The sequence below is a fragment of the Corvus brachyrhynchos genome, unplaced genomic scaffold, assembly GCF_000691975.1.
Source record: "Corvus brachyrhynchos isolate BGI_N302 unplaced genomic scaffold, ASM69197v1 scaffold398, whole genome shotgun sequence".
Classification (NCBI taxonomy): Eukaryota; Metazoa; Chordata; class Aves; order Passeriformes; family Corvidae; genus Corvus; species Corvus brachyrhynchos.
In genome coordinates this window covers 2,288,822-2,294,668 of record NW_008239780.1, presented here as the reverse complement: position 1 = coordinate 2,294,668, position 5,847 = coordinate 2,288,822, and the positions used below count along the sequence as shown (strand labels likewise).

Below are 5,847 nucleotides of genomic sequence, written 5' to 3'. Positions count from 1 at the left end.
ATTAGCAATTCAAGTGGGAATTGGCTGCTATATTAGTGGCAAGTGCTGGCATATAAGAGCAGATGATTTGTGTTTTCTTAGAGATGTGTATGCAGCATTTTCTGAAGGAGGTGGCTTTGGTACTGCTATGCATGTGAACAGCCTGGAAATTCTAGGATTTTAGCTTTTAGAAAAATGTATTACTGTTGTGGGCAAAATGGACCTAAATATCTCAAATTTTTATGTGTCTGTCTGAATCCAAACTGAGAGGCTAGCTGTGGGGTATCTCTACAATAAAATATTTAATATTCACTTTTTATGATCAAAACAAGCATTTACTTAAGTGCTATTAAGTTTTGTCTTTTTAAACCATGATGTACCCTTCAGTAGGAGGATCAGGCCCTACTATCTTCTTGTCAGCTGTGAATGTAACTCATTGTTAAAGCATTTGTGATAAATTAATTTCAGCTTTGTCTCCTAAAGGGGTCTCATCTTGCATCTTTTCTGCACTGAACATTTTCACTGAGGACCACATTTACTTAAGTGCTATTAAGTTTTGTCTTTTTAAACCATGATGTACCCTTCAGTAGGAGGATCAGGCCCTACTATCTTCTTGTCAGCTGTGAATGTAACTCATTGTTAAAGCATTTGTGATAAATTAATTTCAGCTTTGTCTCCTAAAGGGGTCTCATCTTGCATCTCTTCTGCACTGAACATTTTCACTAAGGACCGTGTCACAAGGGAGGCATAAAACACAGGTATAAAATCAGGTATTTGGATTACAAGATAAATCTTTTTGGGTGGTATTTATTATTACTAGTTAGCTGTAGTGATGAGGCAAAGGGACACTGATAATTGCAAATTGGAAGATTCTCTATTTTGAAAAGGCATTTCTACCAGATAGACTGGTAGAAAAATATTCATCAATCATTTAGGACTGTCTCAGGAATTTATTAACTTTTCCATAAGCTGTATATTTCTGCCTAATTATATCATGAATAAACAGCTGCAATAAACTGCAAGATTCAATCTTCTGAATAAGCACATAACTACATTCTTCACTATTTTCTGGTCTTTGACAGCTTAGCAGTTAAACTGGATGAACATGGAATATAGTACATGAAAATGGATGAGAAAGAAACTGATAATGTAGCATATTTTCTCCACTTCCTTCTGAAACAGTGTGAAGCAATCAGTTCTAAAAACCTCTGTCCATGTATTAGTTAATCAATACGAATGTTCAGCCGGCTCCAAGATATTTTAACACCTGTCAAAGCTAGCTCAGCAGTCATTGTTCAAAGCTTACATGGACGTGGAAACCACAACAGAAAACCTTTCCCATCTCCAGGGGATTATCTCTGGGGAGGAAAAAAGAAGAAAAGAGAGAATGATTCTGGTTAGTAGAAATGAGAGGGGGAAAAGAGCTCCAATTCTCAGATGATCCAATTATGATTAGAAAAACTATGTAAAAAAGAAGTAGAGCTGGGAGAGTGAGGAATTTAATCATGATTATCTGCCTCTTGTGAGGCAGTGTGAAAATCTGCCAAACCCACCTTTGCTTGGTTACCCTGAAGTGTGGGAGGGAAGGAGAAGTAAATGCAAAATGATGCATCAGGGAGGCACCGTGATAGAGCACAGCAAGGGAACTAATTTCCTCTCAAACTGGGAAAAAGATTCCTTTTCAAGACCTGGATATTATTAATGAAATATGAAACTCTAGTGAAGAACTTTGGCTTGTGTGCTGCAATTACGGCTCCTTGGAACAGCAGAATACAGCTACATTTGCCATGGGGTTACCAACAGATCCCTGACTCATCTATACCATTCCCTCCTCCTGTTATGCATACAACAGGTTTTATATCTCATATAAATACTTGTATTTAATATTTCCTGTCTATTACAATAAATATATTAGTTGTCAGGCTTAATTTCTCCTCGCATTCAAACCACATTAGGCTCAAGCATGACAAACAAGTGTGATGCATATTTTCTGGAGGTTTTAAAACATGTCTGAAATCTGTACAGCTCTGTCATTAAAAGTGCAAGTTAAATGTACCATGTGATATTTTTGCTTCAGAAGGGGAAGGGGGGAGTGTTGTCTTGGCACTGTGGACCTGAATTAATATACTATATTGTTTTATACATGAATAAATGAATAGTATATGAATAAATTGATTTATACATAGGTATTTTTGCCTTCATTTATTACTTCTAAGGAGACTGGGGAGTGTGCTCTGACTGCACACCCAGGTAGGTACAAGCACCCACAGGTACCACCCAGGACCCTTCCCTGGGCTCTCCAGGGATACAGGTTGCCCTCATCCTTGTGGTGGCTCCTCCTAGGAGACCACTGCTTGTATCTTTGTGTCTTTTGTGAAGAGGACACTTGTCTGCTGCAAAAGAAAAGGGATGATGTATTTATCCTGCATTTCCTTCACCAAATGGAACAAGACACAAGACATTTTTCAGGTTCTTCCTCACCATTGCTGTTGGTTCAGCCACTTGCCCGTGGCAGTCCCTGTGCCAGCAAGCAGAGCTGGGCTGGGACATGCAGGGACACACAGTGCGTGCCCCAGCCACATCCATCTGTTTTCACTAGTTGACCCACCGTTCCTTCTTCAGCTCCACCTGCATCTAGCTGAAATAATGAAGTGCCCCTATTCCCAAACCTGCCTCCTGAGACCAGTTTTTCTGTGGAACTGCCAGGGCTGTAGCAGCTCTGCCCTTGGCCTGCCCTGCTGAATGCGACATCTCTGTGTCTGGGGGGGAATACTGCTGGACGTTGTGAAAGGAAAGGCTAAATGAGAAATACCTGTGTCTGCCCACTCCTGGGGAAGTTATGAATCCAGGCTTTTTTGATGAAAGCCATTAATATTCTGCAGAACCTAACCCAGCCAGCAGCATACTTATTTTAGGCTGTGTGCCAGACAGGTGATGGAGTGCTTTAAGGGCTTTGATCCTGATAATGAGTTCTTCATTACCTGTGAGGTGCGAATCTTGATCCTTTAGAAGGATTTTAAAAATTATTATTAATATAGCTTTATCTATACATTCATGCCTGAGTGTGAGTATCTGTGTCTGTGTGCTCCCAGCAGCAGACAGCTCCAGCAAGCCCAGAGCCAGGCCAGGTCAGTGCTGAGCCCAGGTGGCTGCAGGCAGTGACCCCATGGTCATGCTACATGTGCAGCATCTCTGCTTGTTAATAGGTCTGCTCCCATGCTTAGAGTCACTTCTTGTTCAAGCCATGGACAAATTTATGGATCATTAGATTTATGAATAGATTATGTGGCAATGAAAAATGCCCTACTGACAGTACTGAAAGCAGATGCACATTATCTTCCCACAAGCAACACAAGTGGCAACCCTGCAGGAATTTTTTGGCAAAGCCAAAGATTTCCTTATGGTCCCTTAAGGGATGTTTTTGTGAGGATCTTTTTCCACACTGGTCCAGTAGTAGGTTACACGGGTTCAGAGCTATGGAAACCTGGAGTTTTCTTCCACAGCACAGCAGTGACATAAATCATTTTCTGACATTACCATCAGAGTCTCTTCCTTAGATGGTGAATTTGACAATCAAACTTACAGCCACCAAGGGAAAAACCCCAAAAAACAGAGGAGCTCTATGATATCACAGTCATTCTTTCCTAATATGGAACAATTTGATTACTGTTTTGGACAGAAAGAGAACAAACCAGCATGTATCATTATACTGCTGTATCTATTAGTAGTAAATGTGTATACTGTACAGAATTCCTCATTCTATTTTCATAAGACTGCAGGAGATGTGGAAAAGATAGCAGGAAGGCCATGAGAATGACCATAAAAATGAAATGGCATCTGTTTGTAGCAAGTACTAAGTGGACTGGAGCTTGCTGTGTTGGAAAACTGATGACTGCAGTAAGGATCTAACAGGAGCCTACAAAACCATCAGCAGGTTGAGGAAATGAATTGTGAATCATCAACTTTTTTTATAAAGCAGAGATTTTAGAAAATCTCTTCTTGGAGACATAAACTTCCCCATGAAAATGGTAGCCAATTGTTTTTACCAGGAGGGGCTGTTCTTCCTAACAGGTAATTAAACTACAGAACTGATTGCCACAGGGTGAATGAGCTGACAGAAAGTAAAAAATTAATTTAAAAAGGAATTCATTCATGCGGGTAAATAGTGTGATGTGGACACAAGCATATATATGTCTGATAGAGCTTGTATATATATATATATAATCTTTTTCATTTTATGATGTAACATATCTAAATATATACATAGAAAAGTCTTTTTCAGAGTGAGGATAGATTTTTAGTCACAGTTTATTAAAACTGATTCCATCTCTGTGCACAATTAAAGTAAAAGAATCATTTATAAGGTGTGGGAAAAGGAGTTTCTCTGGCACAGACAAGGAAGTTGCACTTTTGCTGTTAGGATGATATTTGCCTGGCTGCTCCATGCTGCTCTGTAGTGTAAGGCTCTTGCTGCTTTGATGAAAATCTGAGAACACCAAATTAGAGTCTGCATTAGTTATGTAGGTAAAAAAAGTGCTGAAAATGTACAGGGCTGCCAACACAGTGTGTGCCTGCTCATCCTTTCCCTAGAAAAAATATATAGATCTTCATCCTCCATAAAATGACAGGACAGCCCCACTTGCCAGCACTATTTTCCTGCAACTGTGCTGTAGCATTCATACAGGCTCCTTCTGTGACAGTAATATGGAACTTGTCTCCATATGCAACTGTCCACAAAATGACATTTCTCCCATCTAGGCAATCAGATTTAGCAGTTCCTTAAACATACTTTCAAAATTATAAAACTGTTTTAGTGGTTTTGGCACAGAAGGAAAGGCGCTGTGAGCACCAGCTGGCCTGAGCCTGCTGAGCCCTGGCAGAACTGGCTGAGGCTGCTGTCCCTTCAGACCCTGCAGGATCCAGGCTGGGGCACAGCTCTGTTCTGGGCACATGACTGGTCCCTGTTAGCCACCTCTGGGTAAGGAGTCATAACTCATCACCTACGTCATCCCAGCACACAAAGCTTTTGGGAGCACGTGCCCAATATTTTCCCCACAGTCTCACTGTGCCTATAGAAAATGATTAAGGTCTCTCAGTATCATAAAGCATCAAGTGTTTAATGGGTGTTTGAGAGCAATGGAGAAATCTAAATCATAAACTTGTTTCAAACATCAACTTTGCTGACGCTGGGCAGGTCTTGTCTCTTTCTCATCACCTGCTGGAGTCCATCAGGATATGTATTTTAGTGGAGAGGAGCAGCTCTAAGAAAGCCAAGCACTGAAGGTGTGCAAAACTTTCCTTGGTAAAAATGGTTACAAAAATCTGAGGAATACAAACCCTTGTTTGTAGGGTAATAGCAGAAACAGTGCAAAATACAAGAAGCTTTGCTAAGATTGAAAAATATCTTGGAGCTACTGGCCAGTAACTAATCAAAATTGATGTTTTAGCACAAACTGATGCTGCTGCACGTTTTCTGCTGCTGGCCTGTGTCTCTGTTTATTGTTGAAAAGTCTCCTTTTTCCATTGACTTTTAGAGAGATCTGGGAGCAGGCTGCAGCTAAAGCTGTGCCAGCTAATGGAACTCCTGTGAGGAGGTGACCGAGCCATGAAAGCTGCTTCCATAGCAAATACTTGCCTGAAAATGTGCTGAACTTGCTGTAAGAAGAACTTGTGGTTTTGAGCAGATTTTGCATATCTGAATATTATCAAGCATAAATTCAGTGTTTAACATTTAATCTAATTATCCCAGTTTCTAACATTTATAATGCTCTCTGGGACATCTTGCAATTAAGTAGCCATTAATAAACATTCCCATCAGTGTTGCATTAGAACAGGTCATTATGGAGTCAGCTTAAGCAGGTGTAGAAA

At 40.3% G+C, this 5,847-nt stretch overlaps 1 long non-coding RNA gene across 1 annotated transcript in view; it reads left to right on the top strand.

Annotated features, from left to right (window-relative positions):
- LOC108448848 overlaps positions 1-2,118 on the top strand; it is a 74,791-nt gene extending 72,673 nt beyond the window's left edge. Inside the window, exon 6 of the long non-coding RNA XR_001864886.1 lies at positions 663-2,118. This is a non-coding gene — a long non-coding RNA (uncharacterized LOC108448848). The remainder of the gene's footprint in view (positions 1-662) is intronic.
- Positions 2,119-5,847: the final 3,729 nt, after the last annotated feature.